This window comes from Diabrotica undecimpunctata, chromosome 3 (genome assembly GCF_040954645.1).
Source record: "Diabrotica undecimpunctata isolate CICGRU chromosome 3, icDiaUnde3, whole genome shotgun sequence".
NCBI lineage: Eukaryota > Metazoa > Arthropoda > Insecta > Coleoptera > Chrysomelidae > Diabrotica > Diabrotica undecimpunctata.
This window is the reverse complement of record NC_092805.1, coordinates 158,327,942-158,352,113: the sequence shown is the minus strand read 5'-3', so window position 1 is coordinate 158,352,113 and position 24,172 is coordinate 158,327,942. Positions and strand designations below refer to the sequence as shown.

At 33.0% G+C, this 24,172-nt stretch overlaps 2 protein-coding genes across 3 annotated transcripts in view; one reads left to right on the top strand and one right to left on the bottom strand.

The window, feature by feature from the left end:
* Positions 1-24,172, top strand: part of LOC140437661 (neuroglobin-like) — a 256,036-nt gene that overhangs the window by 156,848 nt on the left and 75,016 nt on the right. The window lies entirely within an intron of this gene.
* LOC140437660 (uncharacterized) overlaps positions 1-24,172 on the bottom strand; it is a 42,610-nt gene that overhangs the window by 5,933 nt on the left and 12,505 nt on the right. The window contains exons 2-3 of one of the 2 annotated variants that reach the window (XR_011950399.1): positions 19,555-19,673; positions 11,729-12,619 (exon numbers count right to left, since the gene is read on the bottom strand). The exons of the other annotated variant lie outside the window; for it this stretch is intronic. The gene's annotated coding sequence lies outside the window, so the exon portion shown is untranslated. Of the gene's footprint in view, positions 1-11,728; positions 12,620-19,554; positions 19,674-24,172 lie in introns of those variants that run through there. 2 annotated transcript variants of the gene reach the window in all.

The following is a 24,172-nucleotide window of genomic DNA, read 5'->3' as shown; positions in this document are numbered from 1 at the left end:
AAACACATCACAGTCATACTCTTCGGCAGCGTCGAGAGTGCAATTTCCTTTAAAGTCCCAAGCAATTATCTTTAGTGCCTTAGAAAACACCAAACTTCAAGACTACCTTCTCCCACTTGGAAATATAATTCAATCGAAAAATATAATCTCTTCTAGATTATCTAATAATCGCATATGTATGTATTTATCCAATAAACAAATAGTGGACGATTTTATGAACAATCATGGTCAAATAGAAATACAAGGTGAAATTGTCAGAGCAAGAAGGTTACTTACACCAGAGGAACGACTTGTGCTCTCCGGCGTATGTCCTTCAATACCGCACGACTTGCTAATCAGTGAGTTACAAAAAATCGGTATAGTTCCTGTCTCCCCCATGACCTTCCTCAAAATAAGTGCTTCTATGCCTGAGTACAATCACATCCTTAGTTTTCGAAGACAAATTTATATCAGTCCTCACAATCTAACACTACCAGAGTCATTTACTCTTGTTTTTGACAACACGACATATAGAATATTCACTTCTCAAGACAGTTTAGTTTGCTTTAGATGCAAGAAGCCAGGACACATCGCTTCACAGTGCTCCGAACCACTAACTCAACTAAACCCCAACCAAAACAATGAAGCATCGGTATCCAGCGCAACAAATATATCCTTGCAAGCATCCAATGACACAAACCCTTCTCAGTGTGAACAAATGTCTATTTCTAATATCCCGGAGATACCGAATAAAGTAGATGCATCAAATAAGGACAGTCACATAATTAATCAACCAAAAAGAAACTTTGATGAAATTATTTCACCTGAAGCAGATCCATCTTCAAAAGAATGTAACATTTTTCCACCACCTAAAGTCCAAGCAAAATCTAAAAAAGCTAAAATTAGTTCAGCAAGCACTTCTGAATGCTCATTTTCTCTCTTACTTGACACTGCTAAAAACTTCATAGAAAGTCACCCTCTACTTTTCTGACTTACACGGGGTCAGCAGATCCTATAACCACAATTCAAGAATATACCACAGACTTAACAGCTTTGTCCTATATGCTCAATCAAGTTTATCCCCATTTAAAGGAAAGATCCATAAAACGTAAATTCACGTCCATAATGGAAAAAATCCGTAATTATATTAGCAGTGAGACATCGGAAGCGGAAAGTGACACATCTCAGTTAAGCCAACATTAATTAAAAACATCCCTTGTTGTCTAGTCCTTTCTGACTCTCTCAGCGCAGTCAAAGCTATGCAAAATGTATACCCTAAACACCCCATTGAGAAAATTATCAGGGCCGAATTATTGAAAGCTCAAGAAAATTTCAGAAGAGTCCACTTCCTATGGATACCATCTCATATAGGCATAGAAGGGAATGAAGAAGCAGATACTAGTGCGCGAAACGCTATCACCAGTGACACATCAGAAACAAAGTGTCGGAGTATCGCAGGCCATCTAAAAGTTTATTTCAAAAATAAGGTGTTAAGTGCGTGGAATCGGGAGTGGAATGACTCTAGTTCGAAACTCAGAACCATCAAAAGTGATATTTTTTCATGGAAGTCCACAACCAGAAGTAGAAGATGCCAAACTATTATTACACGTCTACGACTTGGATACTCTAGGTATACTTATGCCTATCTCTTCTCTTCTCAAATAGTGAACCTCCAAAATTCAAAACATGCAATACAGTAGACAGTATAAAGCACTTCTTGATAGACTGTCCTAAATATGTAAATCAAAGACAGTTTTATAATTTGCCAAATAACCTGAAAGCACTCCGCAACAAAAGTTTAGTTCCGAACAACTTATTAGGTTATTTAAAATGTATAAATATGTTACACAAAATTTAACTTAATTGTTACAAATGTTTAATTGTTCACAAATTGTAATTAATTGTTACAATGCTTGATTGTTACAAATGTTAAATTTAATATTATTACAAATGTTACAGGAATGTCGCTAATAACCTAGGGTGGATGCGACTTTATTTCTTTAAATAAAAAAAAACGGCTGTTACAGAAAAAAGAACGGCAAAAAGATAACTGGAAAATCTGTGAAACCTCTATTATTCGATAATTCGGTATCAGATTTAATTGACTATATTAATAAGGCTCACTTTCGTAAATATTTTGCAAATCTTTAAAATACGTAAACCTCAGTTTACCCTAAGCACCTCGTTAATTTAAATCTTCCCAAAATTATAAATAAAAAATCGATAGATTCTCCTGAATAGGCGCTCGCCCCGAAATAATTGCCGAAAAGGGACAGAAAACCGAATAAGATCAAGGATACCGCCCTATTTATAAAATTTATCTTCCTATATAAGATATCCGCAGAAACTTTATTACCTCCAGACCTGGCAAATTTATTCGTTATTAAAGGGCGGAGGAGGCTTCGAGAGTGACCCCTCGCCCTTGTAATAACAACTTTGCTCGAGAGACCCTTATAGTGAAGTCCCTTTATATTAATTTTACTGAAATTTAAAAATACTTAAACTTAGAAAGTTTTAAGTTCTACAGACGTAGAAAATTCTATGTCAGATACATTTCTTAATAGCAGTAATGTGCCCACACAAACTTTCATAATACGGTTAATTGTCTCATTATTGTAGTTCGCATCGTATCTTCTGGGAATTAATAAAAATGTCAGTTCGTCTTCCGTAAACAACGTCCATAAATCGTATCGACCAAAATAGACACGAATGTGAGTTGATTTTATCCCTGATACTTCTTGTCGACTATTAAATGCTCTCTTAACTTCTTCTTCTTCTTATTTTTCCTCTTTATAAGCAAGTCTGCTTATTCATTGGCGGATTATTGCCTCTATTGTTGTCACTCCATCTTTTGCGCGATCGTCCGATACGTTTTTTGCCGATAGGTGACTTATCTCTTGCTATTTTGACAACACGGGCCCTTCTCCGGTCTGCTTATGTGGTTATTCCATTATTTTTTTTTTCTATTTTGTGTCCATTCATTTATTATTACATTTTCTTCTAATGTCTTTACTTCTTTGTAGATTTCTCAGCTTATTTCCTGTAATTCTTCTTCTCACTCTCATTTCTGCCGTTTCCAGTAGCCTTTGCGTTGTGGCTGTGTCGGGTCTTGTTTCTGAGGCATATGTCATTATTGGTCTTACACTAGCTTTATAAAGGATTGACTTCAATTCAGTGTTAATTTGTCTGTTTTGCCATATAGTGTTATTAAGGCATCCTGCCAGTCTATTTACTTTTTGTACTTGATCTTTCACTTCTTTGTTCAGGTCTCCATAGCTAGAGAGTGCAATTTCCAGGTATTTTATTTCCATTACTTGTTTAATACTGATACCATTAATTTCTATTTTAAATCTGGATGGTTATTTGCTGACTACTATTATTTTAGTTTTCTGACATGAAATTGACATATTAATTTTTTTTGCTCTTATGTTAAATCTGTGGACCAGTCTTTGCAGACTATCTTCATCTTGAGCTATCAATATTGCGTCGTTTGCGTAACAGAGTATTCTGATTTCTCTGTTTCTCTGTTTCCCAATCTGTATCCTCTTCCTTTGTTAACGGTTGTGATGATTTCATCCATGATCAAATTAAAGAGCATGGGGCTCAATGAATCCCCTTGTTTTATTCCGCTGCCTATTTCTATAGGTTCTGTAAGTTGTCCATCTATTCTGACTTCCATTTTGTTCTTCCGGTAGATGGTTTCGATAATTTTTATAATATTTAGGGGAACTTATCTATTATACAGAGGATGGATTACATATTTGAGCTCTCTTAAGTTATTGATTAATTGTTTTTTTTTCCAGGATGTCTGAGCTAGTCCACCTCATTTCCTGTAAAGCAATGATATCTGCTTTGGCATTATTCATTTCTTGTATGAGCAGAGCCATGCCTCCAGGCTGATAAAGGCTTCTTACGTTCCACGTGGAAATTTTTAAATCATTATCCTTATTTCATTTGCGAATTTGTCGTAGGTTAAACAGTCCGGTTTCTTTCTTTGTAACTACCATAACAAAAGGTTTTTACAGGGTTGGGTAGTTAACCCAGCGCCAAACCCCCTTTTCGGAGGGCCATTTCACTCACTTTCGTCAGGTCCCGACCCAACTTTCCACCCGGGTTGGATACCGGATCTCCAGTTGGGTTGCTCGGTTTACAGAGGACACCAGCGTGAAGGTTAGAGTCGGATTTAAGTCGAAGATTCTAATTGGAGTAAACTGGAATAAACTTGATATTTTCGCATTCTACCCCTTTATCCCTTGAATAACAATTATGGTAACAAAATGTTACATCGGTACTATAACGTTTGGACCAAGTGTAATCAGATATTTAAAATGTCATTATAGAAGACTGCAAGTATTATTGTGAAACTCTTAATGGTATTAGAAGCATGGGGAAAAAATTTAAAAAAAACTGTAGGTAACTACTTTGGACATGCCGGTTTTAAAGACGTCATAACAACATTATTAGGTGAAGTGACTGATGATAATAAAGAGAACAATCTTTGGCTCAATTAGCCCAAAATATACGACCTAGCTTTAAGAGTTGGTTATTGCATGCGCCATAAGCAACTCTTAAAGCTCTGCAAAATTTTAGACAATTTACCTAAATCCACGTTTACATAAGAAAAGTGAACAGGACTTTGTGCGATAGATGTTGTTTCTCTCTATTATACACGCCGCAGCCCGAGCGCCCGTCCTGTCATAAGCGCTTGAATACCGATTAAAAAACAACGTTTTAAAATTAAATCAGCCCAAAATACTTATCGGAAAATGATCGGGTTTAAACTTGAATTTAGGTCCTTAGTACATTCAGAAATATTTTTTTACATAAAAGTTTACATAAAAATTACAGGAAATCCATTTTGTTCAGAATAATCCAAAAAATAAATTAAAAAAAAATTGTTCGTGTCGAAAAAATTGATTTTTGCAATTTGTTAAAAAAAACTGTTTAATAATTTTTTTTTAACTTTTCGCTTGGCCACCTCTTGAACCTTATTTTAAGGTATCGTAGGAAAGGGCCTATGCAACAAAATCTGATGGGAATATTTTTCCGAACGAATCAGAGCTTTTCGCGTTGTCTAATCGAAGTGTTACTGGATGGGACCGTTTTGCAGTCACTTGTATCGCTAAAACTGAGGATTTATAATCAGTAATATTGCCCTATTATCCACTTACCTATAACACTGTGTCTAATTAAATAGTTAACATATTGCTTATTTAGAAGTAGCCTATAAAAAAATAAAATCAGTTCTACTTCTCTATATAATATATCAATAACATTTTTTCATTGAAAATTATAATTTGAAACGGTTAAATACCTTTTAGAAATAACCCTCAAATTAAAGTTTTACTTTGTCTTTCCATTCTAAAGTTTAATACATTATTCCTGTGCCCGTTTTACGCCTTGAGCTATTTTATCAGTAACGTTAGTTTCTTTGTGTAGACGATCAGATAAATAGAGCGACTAATCCTCTCGACTACACCAAATTTACTGGAGAACGGCTTTAATATATAATAAAGATCCCGCGTCCTGACAAAATGGCGCTTCTGAAGATTTATAAAACTGAGGGAGCCAATCAGAAAGGATTGACTATGTGATGTTTCCACTTTTCCAGATGATTTATTGAATTTGTGAACTGATTGAATTGGTGTGTTTAGCCTGTTTTTCATTTTTTGACGGTTGGGGATGTTATAAATCACTACGTTTCGGAAATTTGGCAGATTTAAGTACTCTTAGTTTCGCAGGTTTACGAGTGTTTATGAAAATACTTCTCAAAAAGTACGGGAGTAATGGATGTTTGTTTGTTCACTTGAAAGTATGAGAAACAGTAAAGTGTTAAAATTTGCAAGAGGCCTTACAAATCGATACTTTTATAACTGCAGCACTGCATTTAGTATCCTTATTAAGAATATAAGTCCTAGTGAATTACAAGTTAAATAATTTAATGTTCTAAAAGTCTTATGTGAAACACTAACTACAGTTAAAACCGTTTATAGCAACGTCGTTTATAACAACGTACCGTTATTTTCTTCTTCTTCTTTTTCTTCTTTTTGTATAGACATGACTCTGTCTGTTTTTCAATGTGCCCCAGTAAGTTGTCGTTCCATCGTTTTCTTGATCTTGCTACTGATCGTCTTCCGATTGGGGAACTGTCTCTTGCGTCTTTACTACTCTATTTGTTGTCATTCGGCTTATATGATCATTTCATTCTACTCTTCTATTTCTTACCCAGTTTTTAAAGTTGTCCACCTTGCATCTACGTCGTATATCTGTCCCATAGTGTCTTACCATCAATTTTTCTAAGTGTTTTCATCTCTACTGTTTCTAACATCCTTTTGTCCTCTCTGTGTCAGCTCTTGTTTGTACCGCGTATGTTATTATTGGTTTGATGACTGTTTTTGTAAATTCTGCCTTTCATTTCTTTCCCCATATTTTTATTTCTCCATATTGTTTCATTCAGGCAGCCTGCGGCTCTGTTTGCTCTATTTACTTGATCTTACACTTCAGTTTGGAGCTTTCCGTAGCTAGATAATGTAATGCCTAGATATTTAAACTCCATCACTTGTTCTATTATCTGACCTTCCAGCTCCAATTTACATCTTAGGAAATTTGCTGTTAGAACTACATAATTTGCAGATTATATGAAGTTGTTTTTCTCCCATTCTCTCCATCCTTTTTTAGTTCTTACTTTTTTTATTATTTCATCCATACTCAGGTTAAACAATAGAGGACTCAGGAAATCTCCCTGTATTATCCAATTGCCAGCTTCAATAGGATCGGTTACTTCTTCTTCTACTTTTACTTTTATTGTGTTGTTTTGGTAGATATTTTCAAATGTTTTGATTATTCGTAGAGGTATCTCTCTTGCCGACAGTAAGTGGATAACGTCTTTTAATTTGACCCGGTCAAATGCCTTCTTACGGTCCACAAAATATAGATATGCCGGTTTGTTGTATTCTAATGATTTCTCTTGCACTTGTCTCATTATAAATATAGAGTCGGTGAATGATCTTCCCAACCTAAAATCTTGTTGTTCTTCTGCTAATGTTATAATTTCATTCAGTTTATTTGTTATCACTTTGGTTGTTAATTTTAGTGTTGTGTTTAATAAATTAATTACTGTGTAATTTTCCGGGTCCGATGTGTCCCCCTTTTTGAAGAGAGGTATTAGGATGCTTAGGTATTAGGAAGAAATAAAGCGGCGGTCAGCAATCGCAAAAAGCGCTATGGCAAAATTAACAAAAATTTGGAAAAGCCATGAAATAACTACCGATACAAAAATGAGACTAGTAAGAAGTCTAGTTTTTCCAGTTTTTACTTATGCATCGGAATGCTGGACCCTTACTGAGAAAGACAAAAAGAACATAGATGTATTTGAGATGTACTGCTGGAGATGAATGCTGAGAATACCATGGGTGGCCCGAAGAACAAATGAATCCATACTGGACCAGCTAAACATAAAGGAAAGACTAAGAACACAAATATCAGAACAAATAATAAGCTATTTTGGACATGTGCTTCGAAGAAATGGTCTTGAAAAACTTACCATCCACGGAAAAGTAGAAGGCAAAAGAAATAGAGGTAGATCTCCCACACGATACACGGACCATATTGTTGCTACCATTGGCGCTCCAGGGTCAGAATGTGCTAGAATGGCAGAAGATAGAAAAACGTGGAGGAACATTGGGAAATTTAGCTAATAGCTTCATGATATCACGATACCTGCATCAGTTCTACGACTAAGAAAAAGATTAGGATGCTTGATATCCATTCTTGGGGAATTCTGTTTTGTTATATTATTTTTTGTATTAGTTTTAATAGTTGTTTGGTCAGATCTAGTTCTCCGTACTTTAAGAATTCGTTCGGTATTCTGTCCTCTCCTGGTAATTTTCTATTTTTTTATTTCCTCAATGCTTCCTTTACCTCTTCCTCCTCAATATTTATTTCTTCGTTTGTCGTCACCTCTAGTATTGGTAGTTCATTATCGTCACCTTTAGTAAATAGGGTCGAAAGTAGTCTACCTACGTTTCCTTCTAAATATGTTTCGTTCTTTCGTTTCTTCGTTTCGTTTATTAGTTCGTTTATCTCTTTTCTTTGTCCTCTGATCACTCTCCATATTTCTTTTTTTGTTTCGTAGCAGTCGTGTTCTATTTGTTTTGAGAAGCTCTGCCAGTTTTCCCTTTTTATTTGTCTACTTAAAGTATTCATTTCATTTCTGATTCGTTTATAGTGGTTGTATGCCTGTTGTTTTTGTTGTGTTCTCTATTGTAACAAGGCTTTCTTTTTTCTTCACATTTTGTCTTCACGTCCTCTCTAAATCATGGTGTTTTCTTTTTTGATATGTTAGTGTTCGTAACTTTCCTCTCTCCAAGTGATTCTGTTGTTACTGCGTTAATTATGTTATTTTTGAGGTTTTCCCAGCTTTCCTCCATGTTATCTTTTTTAATATTTCATTCCCAGCGATCTTCTCTGATATTCTTTTCCTGTATAAGTATTCCGTGGATTCCGCATTCAGTCCTTCGACTTTGATTTTTGTTTGTGTTGGCGCCGCTTTCTTGGGTGGGAAGTATTGCAAGATGATTCTTATTTTATATAAGACTAGGCTATGGTCGCTCCCTACATCTGCTGAGTTGAGGCATCTTACATCGATTATTTTCAATGGATTTATATCTCTGTGTGTTATAACATAATCTATCATAGATCTTTGTCCACAAGTGTTATTAAATGCTTACCAAAAAATCTGCTAAAAATTAGAAACAACGCAAAGAGCAATGGAACGAATCATGCTTGGAATGTCACTGGGAGACAAGATTAGAAACACCGAGATAAGACGTAGAACGAAGATTAGCGATATTGTGGAAGAAATTACAAAAATGAAATGGCGCTGGGCAGGTCACGTAGCACGATATAATGACAACAGGTGGACACGGAGAATTCTAAAATGGAGACCAAGGACGACAACAAGAAGCATGGGAAGACCTCAAAAAAGATAGGTAGATGACATAAGAGCAGTGGCAGGCAAGCAGTGGATTAGATTGGCGCAAGATAGAGAAAGATGGAAGCAATTGGGAGATACCTACATTCAGGAGTAGATGGAGAATGGTTGACAAAGAGAAGAAGAGAGAGTTATTAAATATATATATTTGTATTGGTCTTTGAGGTCAAAAAATGTGTTGTTTATTCTTAGTTCGTTATTTGTGCAGGCAGAAGTTTATCTTCAGTTCTCTATTTTCGTTTTTGATATCCTTGTTATGTTTTTGCTTAATTCCGGGTATTACTTGATTGCCTATTCGAGCGTTAAAAACCCCCAATATTATCATCTTTCCTCTGACTTGATCTACTACTTGTTGTAATTGGTCATAAAACGCTTCCTTTGTTGTTTGAGACTTGTTCTTTTCTGGGCCGTATACTCCAATGATGTTCAGGTCTTCGTTCTCCATTCTTTCCTTTGCTGTTACTATTCTTTCCGATATGTACGTACCGTTATATTGACTAAAATTAAAGCTCCCGAAAAATATTTATTTTTTTTACAGTTTGACAAAGAAACCAAAAGCACCTTTTTTCCTTTAAATCTCGTACCGAAATCTTCTTACTTCTATTTCTTTTTTTTAAATTCAAACCTCGGTTTCCTTTTCTACCACTTCCTCAAAATCTCTTCCGTGACCAAAAACAATACTCAAAGAAAAAACATCTTGGTGCCTCCTTCCTTTGTCCTATTTTCCTGTCTTCTCATTTCGTCGTATTATACAAACAAAATATCTACCGCTTTCTTGTTGACAGAAAATCTACGTCATCCTAGACTATTTGAAATAACCAAAATCGAAAATTTTTGTTCTCGGCTTCTAGAAACAATTTACTACTCTTTCTTATTTTAAACAATTTATGCAAATAATCTAATATCTAATAATAATACTCCAATATTTCCTACGTATCTACAGTTACAACCACTTACAATTAGATTTTAATATTAGAAAAATTCCGAAACCGCATTTTTATTTTTAATGTCCTGTTTCATCAAATTTATATACCTCCAGTTGTCTTTTTAAATCTGTTGAGGATTTAACAGTTCATGAAATCACTTTAATTAGTATAATACACTTTTCGTTGAAGTACAAAACATTGTTATTTATATCTTAATATTAAAGCAGATGCCTGCCTATTTAATTTCTAAAAGATTTTTATGTATATTAGTGTATATCTCAAGGTTACTGCACGCGTCTCGATATTTCGCTTCACGATATTATTTCGAGTCCGTGCAAAAATATCATACCGAGCGATAAGATGTCTTCACTTCAAAAAAAAATATAGTGGATTACTATTAGGGGAGACGGATACACAATGACAATGACACATTGTTTAGGAAATTTACATCGAGATGCAATCTTCGAAAAAATCTCGATTTAGAGTTCTGTTATAACATTTGTCTATGTACATATGTATTATTTCTTCAAGTTACCGTACAATAAAATTGTTAAACTCCAAACCAAATCTATCATAGCAAGATAGTCGTTTGTTCTCTATATATGTAAGTGCTGACAATAACATAACAAAATCAGATTTCAAACCCATATGAATATCAGGAACATCTGGAAAAGTAAAATAAATTGGAAACTTTCGTACTTCTTAAAATATGAAATTTTAAATTCACGAGAGTTTACAATTTCCAAAATTTTGACTACGTAATGGATGTTCTTCTCAAACTTTATTAACACAAAAGAGTCTTTTAAAATGTCAATATTTTCAGCAATTGCGTAAGATTCTGAGTTATCCTTCTTGGCTGCTGCTGTTGTGGGGGTTTTCTTACCTTTCACCCACTTGGATTAGTCAGTCCTATTGTTCCTGGTGGAGCACCATTTAGCATAATCATAATAAACTTTTACGAGGAAAAACAATGACCGAACGCAGAAAGGTTCCATTTACTCGAATTATTGCACAAGTAGCAGCGAGTAATCTTCTTTCGGCACTTGTGCGCTGGTTCAGCTGTTTAACACGTTTTTGTGCCAAAACTTTATGTGGTCGTTGGACAGTCGTAGTAGCAGTGTCGTCTAAATTGTAGATGCAAATGTCTTCAATAATTGATGGATATTTTATATTTGCTCCAAATTTAAGAAAAATCGGTCAACGTTTGGTTTCGAAAATGAAGTAATCCTTGACAGTGAACATCCTTCTGGCCTTTCGAGGCTTATTGATGCATTTCATTTTATAAATGCCTTTAACCAATCTTTGCTTGCACATTTGTTGGCCTTCCAAGATTCTGGCAAAGTGATATTGTTTTTAGCAGCCATTTCCTATGTAAATTCTCTGACTTTTAGAGTATTCAACCCAAAAGCAATTTTGCTACAGTTCTTGATTTAATCAAACATCGACGTCTCATGCTCTGTGTTAAGTACTAATCTAACAGCATAATTTGGCTTAATTTTTGCATTTGGATGATTATTTTTAATGTGTTAAAATTTATGCCAACATATCTGCCGCAACGCGAAGTGCAGTTCCATTTTTTTAACCTCTGTGACTGCTGCTGCCATTTGTTCACTTGTAAATTTGGCTCTTGATCTTTCTTTCTCCTTACCATGGTACACCTGCAATAGAATGCCATTTCTATAGAATTATTCAGGATGGTAGACAATAAAACATGTGTTTTATTGTGTACTATGTGTCAACGTGTACCACTCTCCCCTACCTACTATTACAATAATTTGTCCTAGTTTTTACGAAAGGTTAGGTACATTACACTTCTTGTAAAAGAAAATAATAAAAATTTAAATTGTTTTATTCATTTCAATAAATAAATTAAGTACACATTCCCAAAACACAGTGGTCTCTACTCGTAGATATTTAATTGTCATTTTCTTACTGTTCTTCAATAATTCTACATCTAATCTCTTTCATGTTCAATTCTGCAACCATGTCTTTGGTAACCTTATGAAAACCATTGTCTGCAGCAGCATCATCAATCTTCTTCTTATACTTTTTGTGCAGTTTGTTGTCACATTCATTCATGGTACATTTTTTGCAATGTCGGCTTTCTATATACACTTCGACAGGATTTTTATAAAATAAGCTGCAAGTGGAGGCGTCACTATTAATGGAAAGCTCATAATAGCAATTTTCTACTGGAGTTAACGAAAACACTTTGATCCAAATATTTTCTGTCGTGACAATTCGAAAAACCAAAAACGGCTTCTCTTGATGAACTAATAACATTATGGTTATCTTATTCTTTTCTGTAGTTTCTTCTACAGTAGCAACTATTTGATTTTGGGATACATTTTTTCCGTGATACCTCATACAGTGGCTTGCTAAATCCTTTATACTGATTTGTCCGTTACATTTCCATGACACAGGACACCTTAAAGTTTTGTATTCGCAAAATTTTTCATGGGCTTCTACTTCGCCCCACTTGAGAATTTGTTCGCAATCCGGGAACGTGCAGGGGAAAGACGACAACTGAGCAAGATTTTCGTATAGTGTGTTTCTGACCGACATATCGGACGGAATTAATTGGCAACGTCCACATTTATGCCTCTGTGCGTCCCTGCTAATAGTCATTATTGGTGGTACTGATAAATAATAGTTGCAAAGGGTACATTTTAATGTTTGGAGGTTGGACTCTGGTATTAGGTTGGACATAATGGATTATAATCTGCAATAAAAAAAGAAAATTTATTATTGTTTTATTCTTTAAAATTTTAACATTTAATTTATAAACAAAAATAATCTAAAAAAGATTTAAAACAAAAACCAAAGGTAATAATAAATAACGCTAACAATAAAAGATAGCTCCACAGATAGTTGTCAGTTACAAACCTAGGCGGCAAGAGAAAAGAGAACTGAAGAAAAAATACACAACAATTAAAAACAATAAACTTGAGTTAGTCTAGAGAATTCCGAAGTACTAAAAACATGGACTACACAATGTCATACGGTGGTGTAAACTCAAACGAAAGAGCTTGCTGCTGTAGACACTTAAAATAGAATGCTACTCATAAATCAATCAACAGATAGTAAAAACAAGATCAAAATTGGATAGAGTCATATTTTATATATATATATATATATATATATATATATATATATATATATATATATATACCTAGAAAGTAGTCCAGAGATGGAAGCCCCAAGGAAACAGAACAAGAGGAAGGCCCCGTAAAAGATGGATAGACGACGTAGAGAGGGATCTTAAAACCATGAACATCAGGCAGTGGCGAAGGAAAGTATCCGACAGGGCAGAATGGAAGAACATTGTTAAGCAGGCCAAGACTCACAAAGGGTTGTAGCGCCATTAGAAGAAGAAGAAGAAGATATATATATATATATATATATATATATATATATATATATATATATATATATATATATATATATAAGTATGTTGAAAATATCGGGTATGTGGTCTATATTAAATAAAAATCTTTGTTTTTTCTAAAGCTCAATATTTCACCATTTATTTAATAGCTACATCGGGAGTAAAGAAATTAAAAGATTACACACATAAATAAAATTGAACATTAAAATATCATTATTGCTGATGTATATGTACATCCAATAAAATGTATGTTAAATTTTAAAATATCTTTGAGCACGTTCGTTAACAATAAATAAGATGGAACAATTTACTAACAATTCCATGTACTTGGATTTATTAATATTAACTTTCAGTCCCATTTTAGAGCTTTCTCTGATCAGACTTTTTGCCAGTTCTTTTCCATTTCTTGCAATGAGAACCACATTATCAGCGTATGATAAGTATTGGTGCTCTTTGTATAAAATAGTGCCGGACCTATTTGTCCCACTAACCCTTACAATTTTTTCTAGAAATACATTGAATAGCATGGTAGACAACGGATCTCCTTGGCGAAACCCTTTTTTCACTTCAAATTCTTCTGAGACCGTTGCATTTTACAGCACAAATGATTTGTCTAATTGTCATTTTTACTAATCTTACTATTTTTTCTGGCACTTGGAATTCTTTTAGCGTTTCTATTAATTTGTTTCTGTCCATTGTACTGTAGGCGGCTTTGTAATCAATGAAAAGTACTTGTGCTGAAATGTTGTATTGATAGTTATTGATCAGAATTTGTTTTAGCATGAAACTTTGATCGGTTGTTGATCTTCTCATGCGAAATCCTCCCTGGTATTATTCTAGATTCTTCTCTACACATTTCTAATCTTTTTTTAATTAGTATGGCGAGCACTTTATATATTACCTCTAATAAGGATATTCCACTCTAGTTTGAGCATTTATTTTTATCTCCCTTTTTGTGTACAGGAATTATAATAGACTTGTTCCATTCTTGAGGCATTTTTTCGGCATCCCACACTTCTAGTATTAGCTATAGCACACTAAGTTGGTTTATTGAAGCCAGTCTTCTCCGGGGCTTTGGTATTTGTTCTATTACTATTTGACGTTTAGGAACATTATAGTTTTCTCCAGTAGTCACTTCGACAGATAGCATCTTTTTAAAATATTCTTTCCACCTTTCACATATTTGGTCTTCTTCCACTATCAAGTTTCCTTGCTTATCTTTTACATTTATCGTTCTTCCCTGCTACCCAGTTTTAATGTATTTTACAATTTTGTAAAAATTTTTTATTTCATTTTTCTTGTTCAATTTTCTTCACTACGCTTTACTTTTTACTTTTTTCCTTGTAAATTATGTATTACCTTAAAAATACAGAACGAAAAAATTACGTTTGGGGGAGAGGGTCTTCTTTTTTAATCACAGAACATAAAAGATTAAAAAAAAATTATTCTGCGAGTGAGAGCATTTTGCCTATCTTAACGGGGGTACTCTTGTTGATTTAATTTTAAGACATTTATGTTTATTAAATAAAATAATAGTATCGGTAAAATAATGATAGATAAACAAAAATAAGCAGATAATAAAACTGATAAGATAATTTAAATAATTTTTTATAGTATATATATATATATATAATATAATATAATAATATTTAAATAAGGTAATTAAAAAAAATTATTCTGGGAGTGAGAGAATTTTGCCTATCTTAAGGGGGTACTCCTGTTGATATAATTTTAAGACATTTATGTTTATTAAATAAAATAATAGTATCGGTAAAATAATGATAGATAAACAAAAATAAGCAGATAATAAAACTGATAAGGTAATATGTAGCCCAGCTGCCAGCTGATTTTAACTAATAAACGGTAATTGATTATACTTCAAGATTAAACAATATCCTTGAGTGTAAATACTGAACTGTTTGAGATTAAAATAAGCAATTTAAATTTAATGAAACTTTTATATCATTTTCACATGGTATGCAGAATATTCAAGCACGCAACATATATTATAGGATTTTATTTAATCTTACTAAAAAACAATTATCAGTAATATTCTACACTTTATTTTAAGTAAAATTCTTTCTGTTATGTCTTCGATGGATTCTACTACTCTACTAGACTTTTATGTATTTCTCTCTATGTCATTATGCCTCCTAGATATTCGAACTACGCTTCATTTCGTATCTGTATTCTCTCCGATTATTTGTTGCATATTGCTTTTATAAACTATGAAAAGCCTTTGAACGCTTCGATAGACACAAAGAGTAGAAGGGTCAGGTACATCCTACGATAAATTTGTATCCAGAAAAGTAGCTGAGGACGTATGGAGATCTAGAATGTACCTGAGTACGTAGCTGGATACATTCACCAATTAAATAGAACATTTTTAAAATGTATATGTATAGAAAGTACATGGGGGCGTAGGGATATCTAGAATGTACCTAAGGACGTAAATTGGTACATTCCATCATAAATTAGAACATATCTAAAAGGTACATACGTAGTTGGAGGCAGTCAACAATAAAATATCTAGAATGTGCCTGAGTACCATATGTCCTCAGGTATGTTCTAGATATTTATTGTTAAATGCCTCCATCTACGTAGATACATTGTTCCATTTTATTGGTGAATGTCCCCATCTACGTCATTAGGACGTTCTAGATATTTTATTGTTGAATGCCTCCATCTACGTATATACATTTTAGATATGTTCTATTTCATTGTTGAATGTACCCATTTATGTCCTCAGGTACATTCTAGATACCCATACGCGCTCAGGTACTTTTTACATCCATACGTTCTCTGGTACTTTCTAGATATATACGTCCTAAGATACGTTCTAGATCCATACGTCGGCAGGTACGTTCTGAATACAAATATTTATCGTATAATGTACCTGACCCTTCTACTACCAACTATTTAAAACTATGGAAAAAGACCTGATCCCACAATCAGAGAAAACAAAAGTATGTAGAGAATTACAAATATCCCGATTAAGTTGCAGACACATGAAACAAAACATACAAAAACAATCCAGAAATTAAAACAATATTTTATTATTTGCCAATCATTTTTCGTATTATTGACAGTACCATAAAAGAGTGAAATAAAACAATACGGATAGGTATAGAAATAAATGAACATGCACAAATAAAAATAATGCTTTTTGCGGTGCTGAATAATGCTGAAAATGCATAAATGAGCCATCTACAAACAAACTGTATCTAATGTCTAATAATTTCAAAATAAAAATATCGACAAAAACAGGCAACTTATGACATTTTGATGCCCCAAATTCAATTGTAATATCATCAGTTGCTCCAAAAAATTGACAAGTTTTAATATATCCGGTGATGAATCGTAAAACCATAGGAAACTAATGGAAAAATCTAAACTGTGGAGGTCCTGTTGTCATAATTATTTTACAGCAAAAGTCATGAGATACTATTTGTAGAGAAATTATACTGATATACGTATTGAAAATAAGTGTTAGAAATTGTTCTACAAATTAAACACATTTCAAAAGTTTGCAAAAATATAGTAGATTTGCCAGAGTATTGTGGTAAAAGTTAGGCCACATGTAGTGCAAAATGTGTATAACAGGTTGCGTTTGAATATGACCTCTTCAATTTAAATTTAAAAGATATCTTGGAGGTTAACGTCAAAGGTATAAATAAAATTGGTGTTTCTTTCACAAACAGCGAAGCGGCTAACAATTTTATTAATAACTCTGACAATCTTAAAGATAAATATAAAATATATATTCCATATAATCAGATAATATGTAAGAGCATCATCAAAGATGTTAACCCGTCACTAACCGTCGGTCATACCAGGACTCTTTACAGAACTAAACCAAAATGTCATAATTGTGGACAACAGGTGGAAGAGGGTGAATGAGAGTCACATCTAGAGGCAAAATACCTAACGATGTGTATATATTGTAAGAGTCCTGAGTATCACTTAGTTAATAAAAAGTGTCCTGAATATACCAGACAAACAGAAATTAAAAAGTTAATGGCATACGAAAACTTATCATTGTATGAAGCTGCACAACTAGCACCAAAAGAATACTTAAGTAAGGACTATAGAAAAGAAGATAGTCAATACTATCCGGCTAACTTCCCAAGCATCCAACTAAAACATAATACAGAAAACTACAGCATTATTATTAACCAAAGAAGAACTACTGCAAGCTAGTGCATAAATTCTAAAAGAAGTTACGTTTCTGCAGTTAAATCTACAAGAACAATAAAGAAAAGAAATAATATTTCATATGATAAAACTCTACATGAATCGCAATTAATAAATCAAAATGGTAGATTTCTCAAGTAAATAGTACAGATTAAAATGCGTTAGGCTTTCACGGCCATCGTCTAACTTGTTAAACTGTTTGTTCAGGCTGTTAGGGGCCGTTGTCTTCTGAGAATAATTCTCGACGTTTCGCCAACACTAGGGGTTGGCATCTTCTGGAGATGTTACTGCTTCGCTTCTAAGCTGAAACTAACTAGGGGTTGGCATCTTCTGAAGATGTTACTGCTTCGCTTGTCAGTTTCAGCTTACAAGCGAAGCAGTGACATCTCCAGAAGATGCCAACCCCTAACGTTGGCGAAACGTCGAGAACTAATCTTAGAAGACAACGGCCTAACAGCCCAAACAAACAGTTTAACAAGTCAGTACAGTTTAAATGAATGACACTCCATATATATCTGGTATTAATAATAAAGAAGAACAAACTAAAATTAGAGAATTAATATTAACATATTCAGAACTAAACAAATCAGATCATTTCCTGATCTAGATGAAAAAAATCCAACATATTTGATAGACGCCCTAACAGCAGTCAAAAAGTTTTTACCTTCAATGAACACAAGTGACATACCAGCCTGCTACTCAAATGAATACAATATTTACACCTCTAATGTACCAATCATAAACAAATTATTAAAAAAAAAATAGTTCCCATAATCTTTGGGAATATAATTTTGTAAATTCGTATTACTATAATTACATACGAATATTTACAGATGCTTCAAAAAAACAAAAAAATCAAAACCTTGAGGAAGCCAAAACGGGCATAGGAATACACATACACAGTATAAATTATTCCTTTTCTGAAAAAATTCCTTCACTTATTAATATCTGTACAGCTGAAATAATAGCTGTTCAAAAAGGCCTAATGATTTGTGAGAAACAAATTTTTGATAAAGCCATAATATTTACGGACTCAAAACGAGCTATAGACAAAATTAATAACAATATGATAACTGCAACAAAGGAATACAGAGTCTTGGAAGTTAAAAAGAAACTATACTATTTAAATAAATATGGGAAAGATATTAGATGTTGGATTCCTGGACATAATGATATCGAGGCAAATGAAATGGCTGACAAACTGGCAAAGATTGGGGCTGAATTAAATATTCCTGCTAAAATTAGATTAAGTAACTTGGATATCATGCCATTATTAAAAAATAAAATATGTTCTATGCATCGAAATAATTGGTTAAATTCTTTTCAATATAAAAACAAGTGGTGTAACAACATAAAAAAATGTTTTCCTAATACTGAGGGTCGCTGCTAACCAAAGATAACAACGTCAGTGAAGAAATCAAAAAAAGAATAGTGCTCGCCAATAAGTGTTACTATGGCTTAAGAAGACAGATGGCCTCAAAAATGCCTAGAAAAATTAAACTGACTGTATACAAAACACTAATAAGACCAGTGCTAACATATGGTTTAGAAACTTGGACACTAACACAGAATGACCAAGAATTGCTCAAACGTTTTGAGCGAAAAATACTAAGACGAATATATGGAGGCATAAAAGAACAAGGTTTGTGACGCAGGTGTTACAATTTTGAGTTGTATAGAAGATTTGGAGAACCTGACGTTGTAAAATTCATTAAGGTAGCACGCCTCAGATGGATAGGTCACGTAATTAGACGAGAGGAAGATGACATAGTCTGAAAAGTTTTTGACCGAAGAGGGCCGATCGGACAACAAAGAAGAGGAAGACCGAGACTTAGGTACCAAGACAACCTAGAAAATGATTTGAAGTCTATCGGAATAAGAGCATGGAGAAGAGTTGCCAGAGACAGGGGCGAATGGAGGATTGTTCTGAAAAAGGCTTTGGCTCATAAAGAGCTGTAACGCCACTGATGATGATGATGATGATTTTTTTGGGATTTTAACTAATCTATTATTATATATTAAAGTTTCAAAATAGCATAAAGTTAAAAGACACATAATGGTACAAAAAAACTTACCTGGATATTGCTGTAAAATATATTTTCCACTCCAAACTAATATGAGTACACTGAAAACTATTGATTGAAATGGCGTAATGTATTGTCGAAAATGTGTGTCTTACGATCGTCACATTAATCTATAAAATAAAATCATGCTTATCTATTTTTACAAACTCTGATATTAATTTTATGATGAGTTGTCGGAATTTCAATTAGTCTGCATTATACATTTATCAGAAATACTTAAGATTAATTTTCAATTATTAAAAATGTGTTTTTTTACAGAACTGAAACCAATTTTCACCTATAAATATGTTGAAGGTTATGTCCTATAATAGAGAGATTTTTTAATGTGCTTATAAAATATAATAAGTATATTGCGCAAGTTCGAACGAACAATAATATGAAAAGGTAACAACTATAAATAGTGATGTTAAATCGGACCTGTAACAACTTCTATAAATTTAAGTCTGATGGGTTACCCACGGTTTAAAGGATTCAACGTTTTACCAGAACTGTAAAGGACCTAAAATTCTTAAAACTTAAATTCTCTCCTCGGAATCAAATCGACACAATTCCTGCAATAATATGCCAGGAATAAAACAACTGATTCAATGATTTTTTTATTGATTCATTGAGGTAATTACCGTCCAGTGACGGTTCTCCAAGTATTATTACTAAAGCTCGGATTTATAGGCAACAAAAATTGAAGAAAAATTCGCCTATATAGGCAAAGATTTTTATTAAAAAAGGCAGGAATATTAACATTTAGGCAAAATATAGGCAATAAAGGAATAGAACTTATTATTTATTGTACAAAGTGAATTAACGTAATACATATTAACTTAAGGCAGGTATATTTACACATCATAATCATAACATTAGTATAAATAAACTAGTAAGTAATAAAAGTAAATTAATAATTAAACATTGTAACCACTTAAAATTTTATCATTAATAGAAACAACTAAATGTTTTTCAATATTTTCGGTCTTAAAACTATGTCTTCGATCACTTAAAATTAATTTGTACATTGAACACGAACGTTCGACATCGACAGATGTAATTGGAGCATATTTCAGAGCGGATAATAAATCTGGCATAATTTGAAATTCCTCGGAAAATGTCCCATTTAAAACTTTAGCAACATTAGATAAAAACGAAAAACCTTCATTCTTGTCGTTTTCGATATTTCATTTTTTTTTTTTAAATCAATTGACCGTTACTTCCAGGTGCCGATTTAATTTTCGTCTTTAAATTATCTATTAATTTTACTGACTCACATAAATTTATCTCTTGTTTTTCTAATAAGGTAATTGTGGTAACTATTAATTTATAATTTTCATTAATATAAGCGAGTTCCTGTTTCAATTTGGGATTTTTTAATATTTTTTTTGTTTCTCAAATGGCTTCGGAAATATCATTATCAAATTCTGACATAACTAATTCTATTTCATTGCAGTGTTCAAAGTAAAAAAAAACTGCTCCGAGCCAGGTTCCCCACCTTTTAATTACTGGTTTAGGTGGCAAAGGGACACCGGGAAGTCTTTCTTTATATATTTGCACCCTCAACGGAGCCTTTACAAAAACCTTTTTCATAAAATTTATAAAATTATTTATCAACGGAAACCGATTTCTTATTTCTTCAGCAATTCTATTTACCCCGTGGGCTACACAAGTGCAATGAATTAAACTAGGATAAAAATCTTTAAATTAACAGCAGCTTTTAACATATATGCCGCAGCATCTGAAAGCATTAAAACTATTTTATTCATTGGTATAGCGTTGGGTAAAAAGAGGTTTGTTTAACATCTTGTATAAATCGACGTATTGTTAATTTTTTTTTCCAATTCTTTAACGGCAACTATATAAGGTTTTCTCGCAAAGTTTTCGTTCAAAATTCCAATCATTAAATTAGCTATATACCTGCCGCATACATCTGTCGTTTCATCCACGATAATAATACAAAAAATTTCCCTCTAACTCCCGTTTAATTTTTGCAATACATTCAACATAACATTTTTCCACAGTATGTTTTCTCAATGTACTCTCGTCCGGTAAGGATTTATATTAAGATATTTTTCGAAAAAGCATTTAACTGCTTAAACTATCCCGCAGAGATATTTGGGCTAACTTAGAGGAATTTAATTTTTCCAAATTACGTTTATGAAGTGGGGTTCCACAATGCTGGTCAATGCTTTAGAATTTAGTTATGTTGTGGGACGAGAAAAAATAAAACTTACCGATTTACCGCATGGTTTACAAAATGCTCTATCTCCTTCTAGAGAAAGTTTCGAATAGCCTTAATTTAGATGTCATCTTTTCACACAAATGTCTAAAACGTTTTAAAACGTGTTCTTTGCTTTTCGGTATACGCAACAAAACTAAACTAGGATATAGCAATTTGTGACTAAACTCTGATACAGTAACCGACTGTACAACTGATAATAAACTAATAAAGCTTAGGGATTTCCAAATAGTTAACCCTCAAGTGTCGATCAGGTACATTTTCCTAGAAATCTGTTATACAAACAAACCATTGATATTTTATTATTGACCCAAAATTTTATTATAGAATGGTTTAGTAATAGAATAATATCATGGGTAGTACCATGAAATTTTAAAAAAGGCACAAATAGGCGGAATTTACGAAAAAAGGCAAAAAGTGCAAAAAACAATTATAATAGGCAAAAAAGGCATTTTGCCTATAATCCGAGCTTTAATTATTACGGTAGGTCTTCTGGCCATACTTTCTTCAGCATTTTTTCGGCAAGTGGTTGAGAGAATAAATTATTTATAAGTTCGTTGTTGTGATTAGTGATGCGATTTTTATATTTTATTGAGTGATTATTATGTTCTTAAGTAGTGGGATATCCAGATCATTGTGAAGTGTTTGGTTACATACAACCCAAGGAGCTTTACTTATCATACGGAGTATTTTGGAATGGAATGTTTGTATCTTCGTATTTAAAGGTTTACCACAGCCCCATAGTTCTATTCCATATGTCCAAACTGGTATGAGTATAGCTTTGTACAGAAGCAATTTATTTTAAAGAGATAACTAAAACCTTTTGTTAAATAGCCAGTTCAATTTTTTTAGTTTAAGATCTAGTTGTTTCCGTTTAGTTTTAATGTGCGTTCTCCATGTAAGTTCTTCATCCAGATGCAATCCCATGTATTTGACAACTGGTTTTATGGGAATGGGAGTATTATCGATAAAAACTTGTGGCCATGTAGATTTTCTTGTTGTAAAAGTAATTTGTACTGATTTGTTAGGATTAACACTAATCTTTCATCGCTTAAGCCAGTTTTGTAATTGGTCTAAATAATTTTGTACTTTTTGTGATGCTACATTAGGGTCGATATCCACTACCAAGTAGAGACCGACCGATTAATCGGCTTCGGCATCGGCTTCGGCCACCTTCGTCCAATATTTAAACCTTCGGCCAAAATTCGGCTTCGGCCGAAACAAAGCCGAAGGTTTCGCCGAAGGTGGAATAATAAAATGCTCTGTCAGTATACTATACTACTATAATACTATAGAAATGAAATAATCTCTGAACAATATGCTTCGGCGAGTCTTTGATAATTTGAATAATATTTACACCCTATTTTATACCCTTAACTAAAACGTTTTACAAATTTTCAGGTCAGTTAGTAGGTAGGATATAAATTTTAACAATAGGCCCAGATGTCTCAAAGATCATCATATGAATATTTCTCACGTAGTAAAATTCTGATAATAATAATTTTATTGTATTTGTTAAAACTCACGATAACTGGTGTTTTGACTAGATACCTAAATGGCAAAACATCGACCATTGACTATAAATGTTTCGACTTTAATGTTTTTTAATGTTATTTATTTTTATTATCGCTTCTATTACCAAATAATGTATAAGTGTTTGACTTTTTTATCTCATAATTTTATATTTTTGTTTACCACTTATCAGGTAATAAAAATATAATGCATATTATTTAAATTTTTAACATATAATAGGTATATTTTTAGTCAACTTCGGCTTCGGCTTCGGCTTCGGCCGAAGGTATCCTACAGGCCGAACTTCGGCTTCGGCCAAAAAAATCACATTCGGTCGGTCTCTACTACCAAGATTCCCGTGTCATTGGGAAAAATAGTTTGTGAACGATTCAATGATGATGTTAGAAATGAGAACGCGAATCTTATAATAGAACTATGAATAGTGAAATAAAAAAAATTCTAGGCACTAATTTCTGAGTGCTAATGCTTAAAAAATTGGTGTTTGGCGTTAAAAGATAACAAGTTTTAATTTGAGCTCCTACAAATTAGCTTGAAAAAGACATTAAAAAGTAAATAAAATATAAAAAAATATAATACCAAAGTGTTTTAAACACGGTGGTTTATCTCGTAATGTATAAAACGAATAGATGGCATTTGAATTACAGCAGAAAATTGCCAAAATTTAAAATTCATTCAAAATGCGCTGATAAAGAAACTAATTTTTTTGTCAGTGAAATCAATAAATATTTAAAAAAAATACGTATAAATTTTTTCGAACCAACTAAATCTAACAAGAATCATGAAGCAAGAATCAATCAAACAATATTCACACACACCGAAACGATTTTTATTTTTTGGAGGAATAAATTCGGAAAA